This window comes from Pleurodeles waltl, chromosome 4_2, assembly GCF_031143425.1.
Source record: "Pleurodeles waltl isolate 20211129_DDA chromosome 4_2, aPleWal1.hap1.20221129, whole genome shotgun sequence".
Classification (NCBI taxonomy): domain Eukaryota; kingdom Metazoa; phylum Chordata; class Amphibia; order Caudata; family Salamandridae; genus Pleurodeles; species Pleurodeles waltl.
The window spans coordinates 183,468,084-183,489,864 of record NC_090443.1 but is presented as its reverse complement, the minus strand read 5'-3'; positions in this window follow the sequence as shown (position 1 = coordinate 183,489,864).

Genomic DNA, 21,781 nt, shown 5'->3' with positions numbered 1-21,781 from the left:
ATAATGACAAGACAAAGAAAACTCACACAGCTCCCTTGTCACCTTGAGGTCCCAATGGATCCAGGGACCAAACTCGGTCTAGATATCACAGGACCATTTGATCCTTTGACCAATGATGAACAATATGTTATGCTGCTGGTAGATTACACATATAAGTAGGTGGTCTCAAAATGTGAAGCTGCAATAAACACTAAAACAGTGATCAAATTGTTAAAAGAAGAGTTTTCTAGGGAGGGTGTTTGAAAAACTCTTGTGACTGATAATGTGGTACAGTTTGTATCTCAAGAAATGAAAGATTTTCTCAAGGAATTGTCAATTACTAATTTTAAGATAAGCCCTTTATTCATCTAAAGCCAATGGTTTAGATGAATGTATGAATAAAATAATTTAAAATTGTGCACAGCGTGCACTCTTGAATAAGACATTTCTGAAAGAAATGTTGAAAGAAACCTGGTGGGCACACAGTATCACCCCCTATAGTGTGATGTCTCTATCCCCATTTGTTTCACTTAAAGGCAGAAAACCTCATTGTAAACTCGGTCCTGTGTGGATAAAACTAAGCCACCAGCCGACTTGCACCACCCCTAAAGAGTTGCATGTGAGGTAACCCCTCCATTTAATTTTCCTCTATCTTGCATGGAAGGAAAATAGCCTATCAGGGATAGGGAAGTGACCTCTGCCCACAGAAAGTGGTCACATAGTGGTTACAGCCTACCCAAAGGTAGATGAACCATTGGTCACTACTAGGTACTCCCCTAAATGCCCATTAAATGCATTATTTAGTGGGCACACCTAGACCTGCAGATCAGATTCCAAAGGACACAATAAGACCAGCAACAAAGAAGACCCAAGGCTCGAGAACTGCATTCCTGCTGCACAACAAATAGGTGCTAAAACCTGCCTGCTGCACCCAGGACTCAACAATTGCCGCTGAAGGGTTGCTCTGATATCGGACGGACTCTACAAAACCCCAGAGGACCTCCATTTTTCTACAAATCCCCAAAAGACTTCCCTCCAGAGATCAGCATCACTCCCTGCAACAAAGAAGCAAAAGCCAGTGAAGTTCAGTTCACTAACCGGCTGCTGACCAAGGAACGGGATGAAGCAGCCAGACCAAATTACCTGATAGACCCAGAGGATAAACCCTGCAAGTGCATCATCTTTGGTTGTACTGCAAACTCCACTGGTTGAACCGTGCAATAGGCAGCGGTTCTGGACCCCCAGCGTCGGACACCCAGAAGGAAAGTCCACTCTGGACTCCATGGACCAAGAACAAGACCCAGTCGAGGGACTTCAGGGCACATAAGAACCACCCTCCAGAGTGGCCTTGCTGACCTGAAAACTACCCTCAAACTGACCTGCATCCTGCTTATAAGGTCATCTTTACACACAGTTTTTGGCTCACCTATCTGCTCTGCACCTGGCCTCCCTGAGCCCTGCACCAGAGAACCAGCTGTGCTCTAAGGGTCCCCCACCCCTTGTGACCTCTACATTCCAAGGCCTGGCTCACCTTGAAGTCCACCTGTGCACTGCTTTTCTAAGTGGTCCTGTACCAGATCCAAAAACATTTCAGCAGGTGTTCACACCAAAACCGCAAACTGCCCGAACTTCCCCGAGAGCTCTACAAGACTTCTTGACGACTTCAACCTAAAAGCAAAAGGAGACATTGGTAAATGAATTGCCTGAGGTTATATGCATGTTTAAAGTTTTCTCCCGTTGATTCCTATGGTGCTTAATTACACACAGAAACAAGACATTTTCAAAATTTTGAGAAATCCTAACTTAAAAAGGATTTACCCAATTTTGAAGATCTTGGTCTTACAAATTGTATAAAAATCTGAAATAGTTTTGTAAATTGGATTCAAGTTATTCTTTTGAGTGTGTGTCCACATTTATTGATACTCTGAGTACAAGAAATGCTTAGCATTTCTCCAAGATTGGCCTAACTGCTTGGCCAAGCTACTATAAAAATTAGAGCATTAGGGGGTCTAATTTTCAAGTCTGTAAACCAAGGTGGGGTTGCTTGGACTTTCTGCACAGTGAACATCATTTTTGTACACTAGATAGAGAGCCAGAATACTACATTTGAGGGGATACTTATAAGCCCCTAGCGCCACCTTGCGCCACATTAGCGTCATTTACTTTGATGCTAATGTGGCCCAAAGAGGCCAAAATGCTGCCTCCTTATTTACAAGGTGGCACAGTGCATGCATTGGGCCACTTTGTAACCCTTTGGCCTATATTATGCCTGCGACAGGCACAATGTATGTAAAGGGGGCATGGGGGGGGCTGAGAAAATGGTGCAAGGAAATCTAAGAGATTTCCTTGCGTCAATTTGTATGGCACTTTTTACGCCTTCTCAGAGCAGGCGTTAAAAGGGGGCTTTCATTATTCATAATGGGCCCCTATGTACTCTGCAGGAGTAGTGCCAATATTTTGGTGCTACTCCTGCAAAGTACATCAATAGCGTCATGGAAAATGACGCTATTTCCCCCTACCCTGTGCAATGGTGCGCTGTATTTTAAATACGGTGCACACATGGTAGCAGTACGGGGGCACTAAGGGATGCAGGGAAAGTGGTGCTGTACTCGGTGCAGCACCACTTTTCATAAATCTGCCCCTTGGTGTCTCAGAGGTGGGATACAAGTCTTTCTATTTGCTGCTACCACTTTGCCAGGTTTTTGAGCATACAAATAACTCCCCAAATTGTCTTTAGCTGAACCGCATTTTGTTCAATTGGCTAAAAGTTTTGCAAATTTTTTAAGTAACTGCTAGTGTTGAATCTCAGTAAAATCAGGGGTAGAAATCCATCATGAAAGAGAAAATAAAATGCACTAATGTGACACAAGGACAGTTGACTTGAGAGGCCATGTCCAAGAGTCTAAATTGCGGAACTCCAATACAATCTTTTATCCCTGCAAACCACAAGGCATATCCAGACGTTTCATTAATTATTCAATTAAACTTCAAAACATGATAGTTTCTCGAACATAACAGTTAAGGATCCAGTTACAATTTCATAACATCTATACATAAGATCCAATGAAAATACAGATAATCTAGTTCCAAAATAATGGCCTACATGCATCACAGGATGACAATGGGGACTTTCCACTTTCATATACAGTATGTACACTGGTAAATTGATGTCTTATTATATGTTGCTTTAGCTAGCATGCAATAGTACATCACAAGTGCTGTTTTCTTGGCAAGCCTTGCATCAAAATGTATTCCGAGCATAAAATGAGAAATCAATAAACATGGTTCATCAGGCTTATGAAGTTCAAAAACAGGCTTCCAGTCCAGCAGGCACCGCCTCCCTCCCGCATTCATACACACACGCAGACACCACTCACATTCTCACAGTACCCCCCAGCCGCCCACCGCCCCCTTCGGACGATCAACGTATACTTTTTGGAAGAGGTGGTCGTGGGGGGGGGATGGGTCCTGGCATTTTCCACTGCCACCACTGCAGCACCAACAGGAGTCCGTCATGCCGTATCATGTATTGTAATATGGCAGGCGGAGTCTTGTTGACCTGGCGGTACTGGTGGTGGATCCGCCTCTCTTTCTCTGTCGGCCAGGCCAATGCGGTCGTATTTCTACCCGTGAACGGGCAGAAATCCTACATAAGTCAAAATATGGCAGTCTTTGGACCGCCAGCACTGGTGGTCTGTTGGCAGCAGTGGCTTTCGTGGTCTTGGAAAAATACCGCGGAAGTGGTAATGACCACCATAGTGTAGGAATGTAAAGTGTATGCAGAGTTCACCATCATCTGCTTAATTTGTGTGCAACTGGCAGCTTCAGCCTCTTTTTTCTAGCTCCGACTGGTGAATGCTTATGGTGAACTAGTACCAAATGTAACGTTGTGAGAGTGAGATGCTGATTTCCTCACGCTAACTAACAACACAGACTGCTGCTTGGCTAAATGACTGGAATACCCATTGAATGTGATGTCTGCTAACCTAATGTGCGGCCTGAATTAAGCGGTTAAACAGGTTTACGACCCCTTTTGTTTCCTGTGCCAAGTATCATTGAATTGTCCATATGAATTAATAATAGGGTGAGTTAGTTTTACATTATGGACAACCCATTGAGCAAAAGAGGCCTTGGTACTAGTCAGCTGGCCCCCCACCCTCAAAGATTTCCAAGCAAATCAGGTGGGTGTAGACAAAGGCATTCCTGCCCTTCTTTATCTTGAGAAATGGCACGCACTGACAGCCACAAGACCAGACTTACAATTCCCACTGACTGGTACATATGAAATGGCTAAGATGTCCTATTTGCTGCAGATACTGATCCTTAAATGGAAAAAGGTAAGGCTGCTTGAGTGGGAAGCAGTTTGGATGTGGGATGCAACTTTGCATGATCTTTGAACCACCAGTGATGTAAAAGACAAGGTTCTCAAAGAATTATTGGAATTGAAGAAAGGGTTTTGGCAAAAGACGCAGGAGCAAGCTATAAAGCTGTATTGGAAGACAGACCAGTTAAAAATTGTTGGAACGTTCCCATCTCTTCCTGTGACGGGTGCAGTCACAGGAACAAGATCAAGGGGAAGATCCATTAACAGAAGATATCCTAATGGGTTAGAATGAGAAATACACCTAAAGTCACTATACCAAGTAATGAGCATTCGGCTGAGGACTCTGCCTCACTAGCAGAACCCTCTGAGATAACTCCAGCACAGAAGGCATATTGCTACATCCTCGGACAATGCCTGGTAAAGGATGAAGTAAAAAAAAAAGGCCCTCAAGAGTGTTTCAGACAGGCACTCTCTGAAAGATACAAAAGAGGGAGCAGCATATGTTACAAAGCAATTAGACAAAACAGTGACAGACTACGGAAAGAATGTGAAGGAAAGGAGAGGAAAATGCCCTTTCTGATTAACACGGTGTGGAAGCAGAAATATACTGATGACTCTGGGGATTACACTCTAGATGTTGAGGGAATGTGTACCCTGGTATGGGATATATGTATTTATGCACATCACACTGCACACAATATCAAGACGTTAACAGAGGCCCTGGAAAACCAGAATGCCACACCGGGGCATAGGAGGGACAGTCTATCTAAGTCCAGCTCCAGACAGTCCACACACCGTGGTTCCCCAGCAACACATAGAAAAAATGTTTCTCAAAGCAGACACCATTAAATGCTGTGCCTTACTAACAGAGCTGGTAGAGAATAAGCTAACATTCAAAGACCTTGAAGTAATATATGATAGACAATATTAGGAAGAAAATATTATCCTTGGTGTATGCTGAGTTAATGGTTAGGTACACTGAGGTACACTGCACTTAGGTGCAGCCCCAAAGACACAGCCACTACTCTACTGCAAACATATGATGGGATATATCACAGACTAGTTTCACTAACTATGACTTGCTATCTTGGGAAGATGCCAAATTAACTAACACACTACTGTATGCCATAAAAAAACAGCAGTGGAAACAGCTACTATAATCCCTATATATAGTATAGGTTGTGAATGAGATCCATGTTCCTGTGAGAGGTGTCAGCATTATCATCAGTGGAAGACTCAAATACCCCCACATACATACACGTATATATACGCACCAGAGCAGACCTCATGTCATTCACAAAGGATTTCCCAAAATTGCGAGAAGAACCACACAAGTGGTACACAGAATAATAGCCATGGGAGGCCTGCTTTGGAAGGATCTAGATATACTGTTTAGCATTATTGTACCAAAGGATTTGTGGGAGGATTGTAAGAAAGTGGTAAAATGGCCCACAGAGGAGCCACCAAGAGGGGGGGAGGTGAAGGGGAGTCCTGTAGATGAGGTTAATCAAATGAGGAAAGAGGTGTTAAAACACATGCGAGAGAAGGTGCCAGAATATAAGGTTGACTGGTCAAAGATAATACATACCAGGCAGGAACAAAATGAAAGCATGAATTCCAAATATGACTGTCTCCTACAGAGTAGTGGAATGAAAAACATACTGGGTGAAGCCAAGCCAGCTTTTGTTATGTCCCTTGTCTATGGGCTACAGCAACCAATTGAGTGACACCTGAAAACATCCTTTGTTTGCTGGCAACAAGAGCCCATAGATAAAGTCCTGGCAGCAGCCAGGTATTGCTCAGACTGTCAGGTACATGTGCAAGCAAAGGAAGCAGGGAAGGTGAAGAAGGTAAAGGTGAAGTTTATGATGGTGCAGCAGAATTTTATAGTGAGGATCAGGGTAGGTGTAGAGTAAAGGCTTTAGAGAGAGGGCCAGGGCAAGGATCAAACATGAGAGCCAGGGCATTGGCAGGCCGATTGGTCTTGTTAGATACGAGATCCAGAGGCAGAAGCCAACAGAGGCAGCCCTACTATCCACGGAATGCACCACCACCCTACACTGACAACATATTTGATACAACTACCAATACACAATGATTTGAGACCCCAAGGTCTACGCAACCCATTTATGGTCCAACACAAGCCCCACCATTCCCACCACCAACAAGAGAGGACAGAGGACATTGGCAACATGGGAAAGGCAAGACTTTAGTTACTGACCTTAACTCAAGTCACCATCAGAGAGATACTTCTGGGGGTGCCTGAGAGTGAAAGACTGCCTGATAGCCCCAGTGTTACCAGTGGACCAGGAGGGTCCGTATGTGGAGGCGACTGTATGAAACAAGACTGATCCTTTCCTGGTTGATACGGAAGTAAAAAGATCAATGCAGAAGGAATCTGAGATGCCAGAGGCACCAATCTCTGGGACACGAATAACAGCAGTCGGCATGACAGGACAACCAGTTGATAAGTATTTGACACAACCCCTGAAACTGGTAGTAGGTCCAATCACTGTTGACCACTAGTTTGTCCTCATCAGATATTGCCCGGTTAACTTGCTGGGAAGGGACCTGCTGGCTGTGCAACCTACAGTGCATCATCTACTGTTCACCTCTAGGTATTTTTCTGGAACGCAGGGTGACCGGATTGATGTTACAAGCATTCATGAGGTGTGAACAGCAGGGGAGGCCACAGGGAATACCACCGGAGTTGTTGGATTCGGCAAAAGTTTAAATAAACCCTTTGATCTGCAGATGTTGCAGCGGGTGCAAAACCGATTAAGCAAATGTCTGTTCAGGACAAAACACACAGGGCCATATTTATACTCCGTTTGCGCCGAAATTGCGTCGTTTTTTTTTACGCAATTTCGACGCAAAACTAACGCCAACTAACGCCATATTTATACTATGGCGTTAGAGGCGAATAGCGCCAAAGTTCCCGGAATGTGCGTCATTTTTTAGCGTGAACCCCTTCCTTGCGTTAATGATATGCAAGGGAGGCGTTCCCGTCTAAAAAATGACTCCCAGGCCTTTACGTGGTATTTATACTCCCGGGCAAAAGAGACGCCCGGGAGTTGGCGTGGCTAAAAACGGCGCATTTGCGCCACTTTTTAACGCCTGCTCAGGGCAGGCGTTAAGGGGCCTGTGGGCTCAAAATGAGCCCACAGGTGCCCTCCCATGCCCCCAGGGACCCCCCCTGCCACCCTTGCCCACCCCAGGAGGACCCCCAAGGATGGAGGGACCCACCCCAGGGACATTCAGGTAAGTTCAGGTAAGTATAATTTTTTATTTTTTATATTTTTTTTTGGTGGCATAGGGGGGCCTTATTTGTGCCCCCCTACATGCCACTATGCCCAATGACCATGCCCAGGGGACAGAAGTCCCCTGGGCATGGCCATTGGGCAAGGGGGCATGACTCCTATCTTTACAATGATAGGAGTCATGTTGATGGGGGATGGGCGTCGTTAAAAAATGGCGCAAGTCGGGTTAAGACGATTTTTTCGACGTAACCTGACTTGCCCCATTTTAAGACGCCCATGCGCCATTTTCCCCCTACGCCGGCGCTGTCTGGTCTACGTGGTTTTTTCCCACGCAAACCAGGCAGCGCCGGTCTGATTGCGCCGTCTAACGCCATTCCATAAATACGGCGCCCGCTTGGCGCTTCAGAATGGCGTTAGACGGCGCAAAACTTTTTGACGCTAAACTGCGTTAGCGCAGTTTAGCGTCAAAAAGTATAAATATGGGCCACAATGTTAAAAAAAGGGTCTGTTGAGGGAGCGTCACAATTTGGCTCAGTAGGCCTGTGGGTTACTGATGAAGAGAATGTCAGTGGCCAGCACCAAAATGCAGTTTAGACAGGCTAGTCTAGTGACTGGATGATATTGATACAATGGCCCAGATTTAAGAAGCACTAACGTCATTTTGTTACGCTAATGTGGCATTAGGCTTCAAAAATTGCTGCACCATATTTGCAAAGTGGTGCAATGCATGCAGTGCACCACTTTGTAACCCCTTGCGCCTCATTATGCATGCACCATGCATAATGTATGCAAAGGGAGCGTTCCCCTGTTAGGCAGACCACAAAAATGGAGATTCCACTGCATCATTTTTTGCTGATACTTTTAATGCCTGCTCAGACCAGGTGTTAAAAGGGGTTACACCATTGGTTACAAAGGGCCCCTACGTACTGTTCAGGGTTAGCACCAAAATTTTGGCACTAACTCTGAACAGTACATCAATAGCATCAAAAATGATGACGCTATTGCCCCCTATCCTGCGCCGTGGTGCAGCGTATTTTAAATACAGTGCACACCTGGTGGCAGTAGGGGGGCACTGTGGGGCACGAGAAAAGTGGCGCTGCACTGGGTGCAGCGTTACTTTTCTTAAATCTGCCCCAATGTTTCTACTGTCTCTCCACATGCAAGGATTTCAGTAGAAAGACAGATCATTTCACGATAAATGTGATTTTTTCTTTGGCATCCACCGATCAGCTCTCAGCACAAGTTTTCCATTTATGTGCGTGGTCTCTTCATCAGATGTGCCAGTTAAGATTAACTTCTCAATTTTTGCTCACCAAAGACTCCGGGCACGGCTCCAAGTGCAACGCCATGAATAGTTGCAATATCCCATGACTGATCAACTGGAAGGGTCGTGTATATGGTAGATGTGATAGCGTGGCGGGTTTAGCCTAGTTCTTTGAAGTGGAGAATGAGGAACAAATGTACAGCTGAATGTTGATGCCCAATAAATATTTGGATACTGTTAATATTAAGGTTTATATGATTTTCTCATACAGCCTGGACGCAGGGATGTTTATATACATAGACATGTATTGAATGCTGATATAATTGGTTGGTGGAAGAGTATTCTTCTATCCATGTTTTTTTCCCTTGGTTCCAGAACATGTGCAAGATGATGTGTTTGATGTATATCTCTGTGTTCTGGTGATGTTTTCATAGTTTATGGAAGCATTTGGTGGTACACCGTAATATGTAAAGTACAGTGACATGGATTGCCTTCATGCATTGGCAGATTGCAACCTATATACTTTCCATAATGACTTTGAGTATTGAACACACCTATATTAGAATGTTCCTACTCCAAGATGTGCAATGCGGTACTGCAGTACAGCTATTAGTAATATGCTTCTGATGATAAGGGTGGCAAATGTGAATTACCCGTTATGCATCCTGTTTTGTGTTTTCACACTATGCAAGTGTGTAGCCACATGGCAACTACAAACATTGCGTGCAGAGTAAAGACCTGTGGATGTTCCCTGCCCCACCCATATTTTTATTAAAGGAATGTCTGAATTTCACAACATCATCCTTGTACATTAAAGGGAAAGTGGCTTCTGACAGCAGTGATGACTGCAAATCCCCAACCCCTCTACCCTTGATACAAATATTATGGTGGTCATTACAACCCTGGCGGACGGTGTAAAAGGTGCGGTAATACCGCAAACAGGCCGGCGGATAAAAAAAGGGACTTATGACCCTGGTGGAAACCGCCAACAAAGACAGCCATTTTAACACACCGCCCGCCACGGCGGTACAGACAAACAGCCTGGCGGTCACCGCCAACAGACAGGCGGGAGACAATGTACCGCCTACACTATCACAACACACCAATCCGCCACCTTTTCCGGGGCGGATTCTCCGTGGATAAAAACACGGCGGAAACAGCTTTTGCTATGGGAAAACGCTACCTGAACACACTCCACGAGGAACGACGACTCCATGGAGCCGGAACTCCAAATCCTACCTGCCCTCGTCTTTCTGCTCCTCTACGACCAAAAGCGACGTAGGCGCAGAAGATACCGGTGAATACTGCATCTACGACACGGGGAGGGGGAAGGCAAAAGTTAGGGGGACACCCACCAAACACCCCCACCCTCGCATATTACAACACACACACCAATGCATTTACAAACGTCACAGTAACAACCCACAACCCCCCCGGAAGAATGCAAACACAAAACGAAATCAGTTCAAACATTGTAATGTATCAAAATACATGTGTCAATTATTTACAGATATATATAAACTCATACAAAGGTATATACAGTACGAGAAGTAGTGCAGATATGCACATCTCAATGTCCGTGCACCACTAGGTCAAAATGCATGGGCGAGGCCCACAATAGATACCTGCCCAAAATCGGAGAGAACACTGCCGGGGCATCAGATAGAAACACTACAGGCACCTTAGGGGGAAGGGAAGGGGGGGCACCTCAGCCAGATGAATGCAAAGCCAGATCCACGACGGGGCTCCATGCCCATTGATGTATCCTGGGGAGTGCAAAGCCACAGTCTCACAAGTCTTTACAGTGGGTGGGTTGCCCACTGTGCCATTCTGGGGAGTGCAAAGCCAGAGTCACCTCAAGTCTCTACAGTGGGTGGTTTGCCCACAGTGCCATCCTGGGGAGTGCAAAGCCATAGTCACCGCAAGTCTCTACAGTGGGTGGTTTGCCCACTGTGCCATCCTGGGGAGTGCAGAGCCACAGTCACCTCAAGTCTCTACAGTGGGTGGTTTGCCCACAGTGCCATCCTGGGGAGTGCAAAGCCACAGTCACCTCAAGTAGATGCAGGTCTCCACTGGTTCTGGAGGGGGACTGGTGCCCAGACTGGATGAGTCCCCCCGTGAAAGTTCATGTCCTGTCACTGTCCCACCTGCACATGGGAGAAGGATGCCTGATGTGGAGGCCTATTCATACCCACATGGTGTTTGCCTTGTTCAGCGGTCTTCACCATGGCAGTCTTTGCCCTGTTCAGCGGTGCTTTGACATGGCGGTCTTTGCCCTGTTCAGCGGTGCTTTGCCATGGCAGTCTTTGCCTTGTTCAGCGGTGCTTTGCCATGGCAGTCTTTGCCCTGTTCAGCGGTCTTCACCATGGCGGTATTTGCCCTGTTCAGCGGTGCTTTGCCATGGCAGTCTTTGCCCTGTTCAGCGGTGCTTTGCCATGGCGGTCTATGGACTGTTCAGCGGTGCTTTGCCATGGTGGTCTTTGCCCTGTTCAGCGGTCTTCACCATGGCGGTCTTTGCCCTGTTCAGCGGTGCTTTGACATGGCGGTCTTTGCCCTGTTCAGCAGTGCTTTGCCATGGCAGTCTTTGCCCTGTTCAGCGGTGCTTTGCCACGGTGGTCTATGGACTGTTCAGCGGTGCTTTGCCATGGCAGTCTTTGCCCTGTTCAGCGGTCTTCACCATGGCGGTCTTTGCCCTGTTCAGCAGTGCTTTGCCATGGCAGTCTTTGCCCTGTTCATCGGTGCTTTGCCATGGTGGTCTATGGACTGTTCAGCGGTGCTTTGCCATGGCAGTCTTTGCCCTGTTCAGCAGTCTTCACCATGGCGGTCTTTGCCCTGTTCAGCGGTGCTTTGTCATGGCAGTCTTTGCCCTGTTCAGCGGTGCTTTGCCATGGCGGTCTATGGACTGTTCAGCGGTGCTCTGACATGGCGGTCTTTGCCCTGTTCAGCGGTCTTCACCATGGCGGTCTTTGCCCTGTTCAGCGGTGCTTTGACATGGCGGTCTTTGCCCTGTTCAGCGGTGCTTTGCCATGGCGGTCTATGGACTGTTCAGCGGTGCTCTGACATGGCGGTTCGGATACTGACATTGGTGTGTGGCATGACCATCTCCATAATGGACATTGGTGTGTGGCATGACGAACTCCAACCTGGACATTGGTGTGTGCATGACGATCTCCACACTGGACATTGGTGTGTGGCATGACGAACTCCAACCTGGACATTGGTGTGTGGCATGACGATCTCCACACTGGACATTGGTGTGTGGCATGACGATCTCCACACTGGACATTGGTGTGTGGCATGACAAACTCCAACCTGGACATTGGTGTGTGGCATGACGTTCCATCATTGGCCAGCGGGGCTGTGGGATCCTGGTCCCTCCAGGGCTGTGACTCCGGCGGTGGTCTCCGGACCAGTAACTATACTTGTGCCCTCCTGGGCTGTGACTCCGGAGGTGGTCTCCTGACCAGTAACGATACTTGTGCCCTCCTGGGCTGTGACTCCGGCGGTGGTCTCCGGACCAGTAACGATACTTGTGCCCTCCTGGGCTGTGACTCCGGCAGTGGTCTTCGGACCAGTAACAATACTTGTGCCCTCCTGGGCTGTGACTCCGGTGGTCTCCGGACCAGTAACGATATTTGTGCCCTCCTGGGCTGTGACTCCAGCGGTGGTCTCCTGACCGGTAACGACGGTGCTGGCGGTTGTGTCTGGACCTCCGGAAATGATGGCGCACTTCTCCTCTGTGACACACACAACAGGTTGGGGAGACTTCCTCAGGACCTTCCCCACCTTCTTTGGAGTTACAGCTGACTCACCAATCGTCTTGGATCCCATTCCAGTTGTTGTCCCACCAGGAGTCTTGACACGGTCCCGTCGTCCACTCTCCAATTTCAGAGCCTTTACAGGGGGTGGGCTGACAGTGCCTTGGCTTCGGGTCCTACTGCCTGCCCTGGTGGATGGTGCACTCCAAAAACCTGGAACACGCACCACTGGTACTGGAGGCTTTTTGGCTGAGGCGCTATGATAGGACTGATGAATTGGAGGGGGGGGGGGGCAAAAAGGTCAATTTGACATAGGGACAGTTTCTGACGGACACTGGGATGGGTAGCTGGAGGGGGTCTGGGAGTGAAGGAAGAGGAGGTAGTTGTAGGAGGTGTCACTTTAGGTGTTTTGTGTGCAGGTGCAGGTACTGGAGGCTTTCGTGAGGTGGATGGATGTTGGGTGAGTGATTGCCGGCGTTTGTGTACTTTGGGAGGGGGTGTCACAGACACACTGGGAGAGGACACAGGAGACGTGTAAATGGCAGTGGAGGTGGTGAGTGCAGGTGAGCGGCTTGTGGTGCTGGGTGTCCTGGTACGAGTCCTAGTGCTTGTAGATGTGGTGCATGCAGGTGTGTGTGTAGACGACACTGGGAGGGAGGAGGGAGAAGAGGAGGAGGGGGACACAGTGAATACAGTGGATGTTGCTGTGTCTGTATGGGTGTGATGCTTGTGTGAGTGCCTGTGGTGTGTGTGGTGCCTATGTTTGCTTGAGTTACTTTTGGGTGTTGACTTGTGTGCATGCTGGTCTGTAGGTGTGCTTGGGATGGGCAGGGGTACAGGGGATTGGGTCTGGGTGGAGGAAGTTGGAGGGGGAGGCTGGACACAGGGACAATGGCTGCCATCAGTGCTGAGGCCAGAGATTGCAGGGTTCACTGAAGGACAGCCTGACCAGAATGAATGCCTTCCAGGAATGCATTACCATGTTTCAACTCTCGTTCAACACCCTGGATGGCATTCACAATGGTAGACTGCCCAACAGTGAGTGACCTGAGGAGGTCAATGGCCTCCTCACTGAGGGCAGCAGGGGTGACTGGGGCAGGGCCTGAGGTGCCTGGGGCGAAGGTGATGCCCACCCTCCTGGGTGGGCGGGCCCGGGGTGAACGCTAAGGGGCTGCTGGGAAGGCGGCGCTGGTAGGGGAGGTGGAGGCTGTACCTGTAGAAGTGGGGCGCACAGATGGTGCGGCCACCACAGGGGAGCTCACATCGGCGGACGAGTCAGTGTCGCTGGTTGGTGATCCTGTGGCCGACGTGAAGCTCCCCTCGCCCTCCGTCCCACTGGTGCATTCAGAGTCTGTGGTGTGGCCCTCCATGGCCATTTGGGATGCAGCTCCCTCGTGCTCCGGTGCCACTGTACCTCCGCCTGATAATGCTGATGTACAAAAGGACAGGGAGAGCAGGAAAAGGGGGGGAGACAGAAGAAAGAGAGTTTTAGTGCATGGCATACCGCTACCGTTGGCGGACAAGGCAGACGCAGCAGCCCCATGCATTACGCCGTGCTCCTGGCCTCTCCACATGCAATTTCTGGGATATGGCCTACATGGCAATGGTAGAAATCTGCGCACATGGATGGCAAAGGGGCAACTATACCTCAACTTGCCACTGTTCTGAGCTGGGGTAGAGTCCCACATGGCCTACATTACGGAGGGGCCTTGCCTACCTAACTCGCCCTGGCCTAGGGACACCCACAGCCCACCTCCCCCACCCAGACACCTCCACTGCACGCAAAGTCCACAGAATGAGGTTGTACTCACCCCCTTGTGTCTGCTGTGATGTCCTTAAGCACCCATCCAACTCTGGGTAGGCCACCGCCAGGATCCGGAACATCAGGGGGGTCATGGTGCGACGGGCACCCCTCCCACGTTGGGAGGCCATCCCCAGCTGAGCCTCCGCCGTCTTCTTGCTGCAGCGGCAAATGTCCTCCCATCTCTTCCGGCAGTGGGTGCCCCGTCTCTGGTGGGCCCCCAGGGTCCGGACTTCCTTGGCGATGGCACGCCAAATGTCCCTCTTCTGGTGGGCGCTGACCTACATGACATGCACAAGGAAAGAGGAACAGTCATTACCTACTGCACCGTCAATGTGAGTGCCCCCCCCAACTCTGCCCATGTGGCCCATTCATCCCCATGCATTTCTGTTCTTAGAACTCTGCCCCCTTCCCTCTCCCACCCATCCCTGTCCACCCAGGCCTAGCCCATCCAACGTGCTCCCTGTGTACTGACCTGTTGGGCTGGAGGACCGTAGAGTAGCATGTACTGGGGGAGGACCCCATCCACAAGTTTCTCCAACTCCTGTGCAGTGAAGGCAGGGGCCCTTTCCCCAGTCGCAGCAGCCATCGTCGCTTCCAGACCGAGGTCACAGCAGCACTGGCAGTGTAGGTCCTCTCCTGTCGAAGGTCAGGTATCTAGTGATGGAACAGATAGAAAATGGCGGTGACGTCTGCGGCGGGGCGCATCATCACCGCCGGCGCACCTGTTCATTGGCTCCTGTGACCCATAGGGTCCAATGTAAACCAATGCAGCATTGTGCCACGCTCTACAACCGCCTACCGCGACGTTGTCCAACGCCAGTGCAGTTACCCCACAATTCCATTGTCCCAGTTTAGAGGTCAGGCAGCCGCCATTTCAGGGGCCCACATGGCTTCATTTACTACTGCGTCACACATACTGAGGCCTACACTCAAAACATATCCCAGAAGGGTTAATTATCTGTTGTAGTCTTGTGTATGACTGTGGGTACATACCTGGAGGAATGGTGACTGTTTCTTCCCTGTTGTCCTTCTTAGGCACCGTCATTTGGGACATATGGGAAGATGGCGGAATCCGCCGGTGTACCGACCGCTGGTGGACCTGTTGACAATGGAAGAGAGACATTTGATCGTGACCTACCGGTTTGACCGTGCCACAATCCAGGAACTATGTACCAAGTTGGAGCCAGACCTGATATCACCAATCCGCCATCCGACTGGAATCCCCCCTGACGTTCAGGTGCTGTCAGTGCTCCATTTCCTTGCAAGTGGGTCATTTCAGACTACTGTGGCCATGGCATCAGGGATGTCCCAGCCTATGTTTTCCAACATTTTGTCCAGAGTGTTGTCTGCCCTGCTGAAACACGTAAGGAGATACATCATTTTCCCTCAGGTGGAGGATTTGCCTACAGTTAAAGGAGACTTCTATGCCCTTGGACATATCCCCAACGTCATAGGTGCCATTGATGGGACCCATGTAGCTCTGGTCCCCCCCGCAGGAGTGAACAGGTGTACAGGAACAGGAAGAGTTATCATTCCATGAATGTCCAGATGGTCTGTTTGGCAGACCAGTACATATCCCAGGTAAATGCTATGTTCCCTGGCTCTGTGCATGACGCCTACATCCTGCGGAATAGCAGCATCCCTGATATAATGGGTCAACTCCAGAGGAACCGTGTATGGCTATTGGGGGACTCTGGTTACCCCAACCTTTCGTGGCTATTGACCCCAGTGAGGAATCCCAGGACCAGGGCAGAGGAACGGTACAATGATGCCCATGGGCGGACTAGGAGGGTGATCGAACGCACCTTCGGCCTCCTGAAGGCCAGGTTCAGGTGTCTCCATATGACAGGTGGGTCCCTATTCTACTCACCGAAGAAGGTGTGCGACATCATCATCGCCTGCTCCATGCTCCATAATTTGGCTTTGCGACGCCAGGTGCCTTTTCTGCAGGAGGATGATCCAGATGACGGTGTTGTAGCAGCGGTAGAGCCTGTGGAGCCTGTGGACAGTGGTGAGGATGAATCTGAGGAAGAAGAAAAGGACAACAGGGAGTCAGTTATACAGCAATATTTCCAGTGAAACACAGGTGAGAACATTTTCAGGTTTCACATTACATTAACTTTCACACGTCTACCTCTATCCTGTACCTACATTTCACTCACTATTTGTTAACTGAGTTGTCCCCTTCCATTTCAGTTTCACAAATGTGGTAACCTACGTGTCAACAGCTTGCACCCTTGAAGGGCTTGTGATGTGTGACATTGGTATGTTGGCCTTCCAATGGGTAACCCTTTTTGACAGTGTAATTGACAATACAAAGTTCAAAATCATAGACTGACTCCAGTTTTATTACTGTTTCAAGGGTGTTTATTTAAGTGCATAAACATGAAGGGTGGTTGTGAAATGGGGATGGGTTATGGTGGAAGAATGTCCATGGCAGAGTCCAGTCTATTAGTCTCACAGGTACATTGCATATCTGGCCATTGGAAGTGGAGCTGGGGCAGTTACAATCTGGACAGAGTAACAAAGTGGGACAGTGGTGGGACAATCAGGGTAGTCCTATTTCCTGGCGGGGGTCTTGCCATCTTGCTCTGTCCTGTTCCTGGATCTCAGGGACCGCTTTCGTGGTGGTTGTCCGTCTGCAGGGAGTGGGGTGCTGGTGTGTTGGTCCTGTGGCGGGCGTCCTGTCCACTAGCGCCGGCGGAGGTGGTGGGCATTTCATCGTCCTGGCTAGTGTCAGGGGCCCCTTGGAGTGCCACGGTGTCCCTCAAGGTCTTTTGAATGTCCGTCAGCACCCCTACGATGGTGCCCAGGGCGGAGCTGATGGTCCTGAGCTCCTCCCTGAACCCCAAATACTGCTCCTCCTGCAGACGCAGGGTCTCCTGCAAATTGTCCAGGACCGTTGCCATCGTCTCCTGGGAGTGGTGGTAGGCTCCCATAATGGAGGAGAGGGCCTCGTTGAGAGTAGGTTCCCTTGGCCTGTCCTCCCTCTGTCGCACAGCAGCCCTCCCAGTTCCCCTATGTTCCTGTGCCTCCGTCCCCTGGACCGTGTGCCCACTACCACTGCCCCAAGTCCCTGTTTTTTTTGGGGTGGTGGGTTACCCTGGGTTCCCTGTAGTGGTGGACACACCGCTGATTGACCTGTCCTGGGTTGGGAGGTATGGGCCTGCTGGGTGGGTGCTGTGCTGGTGTTACCAGAGGGTGGCAGCTCGGTGTTGGGCTGTGGCTGGGCCAGGGGAACCGACTGTCCTGAGGCCCACGATGGTCCGGGCTGGTCATCAAGATCCAGTAGGGCAGGGCTGCTGTCGTCACTGTGGGCCTCTTCTGGGGGTGGAGTGGTGTTGTGTGGACGTTCCTTCGGGTTCCTGCGGGGGTATAAGTACATGATTATTGCATGTGTGTGTTTCATGGTGTGCAATGGTTGGGTGTGCGTGTTCACCAGTGCTAGCATTCCTGTGTGGGGGCTTGTGTGCTGATGGTTGGGGGGTGTTCTGGGTCTGTGCAGTGGGCATGCTTTAGTGATGGGTATCCATGCTTAGTTGTGTCATGCAGGTCTTGGGGTTGGGATGGGTGGTTGGTGTAATGGGTAGATTAGTGAGGAGTTAGGGTGTTAGAGGAGGGTGTGAGGGTGGGGGTGTGTGATGGCATGCAGGTAGGGTGGTGGATATGATAGTTAAGATTTGACTTACCAGTGTCCGTTCCTCCAACGACTCCTCCGAGGCCCTCAGGATGCAAGATGGACAAGACTTGCTCCTCCCATGTTGTTAGTTGTGGGGGAGGAGGTGGGGGTCCACCGCCAGTCCGCTGTACCGCAATGTGGTGTCTGGATACCGTGGAACGCACCTTCCCCCGTAGGTCGTTCCACCTCTTCCTGATGTCCTCCCTATTTCTTGGGTGCTGTTCACAGCGTTCGACCCTGTCCACTATTCTTTGCCATAGCTCCATCTTCCTGGCTATGGATGTGTGCTGTACCTGTGAGCCAAATAGCTGTGGCTCTACCCGTAGGATTTCCTCCACCATGATCCTGAGCTCCTCCTCAGAGAAGCGGGGGTGTCTTTGGCGTGACATGGGGTGGTGTGTGTGATGTGTGGGGTGGTGTATGTGGTGATGAGTGTGGTGAGTGTGGTGGTATGTGGTGTTTTGTGCCTGGAATGTTGTATGGGTGATGGTGTTATGTGCATCTGTGTGGTGGGGTTCTCAATTGCTGTGCTCTCTGTCTGTCGCCTTCCTCAAACGTTTTGGTCGTAGGGGTTTGTGGGTGATGGGGGTGTGTTTTATATTGTGTTGGATGTGTAGGAGTGTTGTTTGTATGTGTATCAGGTGTGTGTATTTTGAATTGTCCAATGTGGCGGTGTTGTGGAGCTGTGTGTGTATTTTGAGCGCGTCGGTGTGTACCGCCAATGAAATACCGCGGTTGAAAGACCGCCGCGTGGATTCGTGGGTCGTAATGGCATGGGCGTGTTTCTGTTGGCGTGGAGGTGGAGGATTTGTTTCCGCATGTTTATCGCTGACCTTTGGTGTGGCGGTATTGTGTTGGTGTCTGAATTTCGGTGGATTCCGTGATGTGTGTCATAATAGCTGTGGCGGGCTCGCGCCGCCACGGCCGCATGTTGGCGGTCTTCTGCACGGCGGTAAGCGCCTTTTACCGCTAATGTTGTAATGACCCCCTATGTGTGTTGAAGGTGAATAATGGAATACGATGCTGTGTTCCAACAATACTAGCTGTACACAGGTGTACCATTTGTTTTCTCCATACCTTTGAGGTTACCATTTGTTTGATGAACTAGTTTGTGAGTGTCATTGTTATTTAATATTTGAGTGCTGATTTCCATTGAAGATGGTACTAGTATATGCGATTAGAAGGGCTATCGAATAGCAACTATTTGTTCTTACTTATTAAATGCCTCAGTGTTGATATGAAAAAGGGACTTTAGGTACAGGAACAGTAACACAAAGTTAGCATATTATTATCAGTAGATTTAAAACGTCATTCCGAATGTTACACTTACACTGTAAGAGGAGGACTTGATGCTTTGGTTAGGAGAAAATGTTATTTCTATTTCCAAATTTATCTTATGTTTCAATATACCCTTCTTCTTTCAAAGGGATGTGGTTGTAGACACAGCAGGGAGCCTTTTCCCCCTACATACCTAGACAAGGCTTTCCTTTCCTAATTAAAAAAAATATTTAGATGCATAGTGCCCCTTGCACCACTTTAGCCTCACCTAGTTGAGTTACAGGTGTCCAATGTAGTACATGTATGGTTTGCAATGATAACGATAGTACCAATGATATATGAAATGTGAATATTACTTTCCTGCCCACATTAGCTGAAAGGAATAGTGCTATTTACAGTGATGTTGTATGTTACATGCATTATTATCATCCAGCTTTAATTTTGGCTGAAAGGTGGTACAATAGACTGTAGGATTAGGTGTGCACAAAGAAGAGGGGGTGAATTGATTGCTTTCATTCATTTACCCCATAAAACAGTAAGATATTTCCTTGAAGTATGACTTATTATCACCATTGGATCAGCATTTCCCTTTATAAGGTTTTGTTCCCAGATCTCTGCAACAATTAACATTACTATTACATTTACTTCTCTGGAAGAGAACAGTGAACTATGACTTTGGCCAAATGTTTGATTTCTTGAGTTCTGGCAATGGATCAACATTATGTACATAGTGATCAAGTTTATTTTGCAAAAGGCCTTGGCAAACACGAAGTTGCACTATGCCTACCATTCTCCAGCAGTGGGCAAAGTGGATTGCAGGACTGGTGCACTAAAATGAAAATTGGAAAGATTTGTGCATCTGCTGAGCTGTTATGAATTGCTGCAATACGTCTTGCTTCCTTGGTCAGGAAAAGCATCCTAGACTGAGCAGCCAAACTGAGCACCAACTGAGCTGTTAGTATCTGATAAGTTGTTTTGACAGTAACGTTGAGTTACCTCCAGTGTCAGGTGCTGTGGGCCCTTCCTGACTCAATAACACCACCTAGACATGATCTTCATCAGGGACATTGGGCCTGGGTCACCTGTCAAGTGTGAGGGACTGAACTTCTGGACACACAGCTCTCACACCATGAAGACAGTAGAACATGGACATCAGCAGCAGCAAAAATTTGTGGAATAACTAGAGGTTCCACCATCACCACCGCGGTACAGCCTCCGCTCGAAAAGGGCTGCTTGTGCTACATGCCTCCATGAGACAGAGGGTGTAAGCGGGTCCTGTTCTGGTTCTTCCATACACTAGCCAGGTGAGCTTTAAGTGCTGGTTAACCTCTGATGCCATACTAAAGGGGTACCACCGACTGTGGCACAACTGATTGCAGTTCCATGGTACTGTGGCTCCGGGGAGAGGGGCCCTCTACAACTGCAACATTTAAGGATCTCCTTGTCTCCGTCAAAGGGTATAACTGCGAGGACTAGGGGCACAGTCAACTACACCAACTTCATCGCCTGCAGTTCTGGTTGAAAGACCTCTCTAAACCTTCAGTTCCAGAGTACCAGGCCTTCATTCTAGAGCACCTTTTTGCCTAAAGTGCTAGTGACCTCTAGGTATAGGACACTGATCATTTTGAAGTTCCCTTTTGAAATTCAATAAGACAACAATGTCGGACAGCTCTTCAAGGCCCACTAAGAAACAGCTAAGGGTATTATTAAATGACACTTTGAGATTTTAAATTTTTATCCCAGAGTTACAATCTAACTGAACATCACAGAGATGCGAAAACATGCTTTGACAGAAAACAAACAATGTTGAATAGAAAGTGAAGTATGTTGCAAAGTTACATGTATTTTATGTCATTTGATGTTTGTACACACCTGCTCCAACAGTGATTAGCAAATTGCAGAATATCATACATCACCTTTACCAACTATAGATGTGAAAGAACAACAAGAGCATTCCATTTCCTGTCAAATAAGAGTTGTCATTGAGAACAATGCATAATATCAAGTACAAGTGTAGGGATAATAATAGGAAGAATGGGTTGTTGTTAGGTTAAGACTAGATTAGTAGGTAGTGGCCTAACTTTGCTTCCCAGATTCCAGGAGGAGGAGACACATATTTTTCCCTAATTACACACAGGTAGCTAATGACTATCTAGGGTTTTGTTAATGTCCCATGTGGAACATTGCCTATACAAACTATACAGGTAGTGCTACATCAGGTATCTGCTGAAGTTTGAGCAAGAGGTACTAAGGATGATGCAAGTCAGCAATAGTAATGATTCCCAAGATAGCAACGGCATGCATACCAGACACAATATCTAGACCTAAACACTGATGGGTGCAAGCCAGTGCCAGGAGGATTAGGAACACCATTTCATCATTGATAATCAGAGTAGGGGATGTGGAAACTGGCTAAAAAATCCAGTTTGTATTTG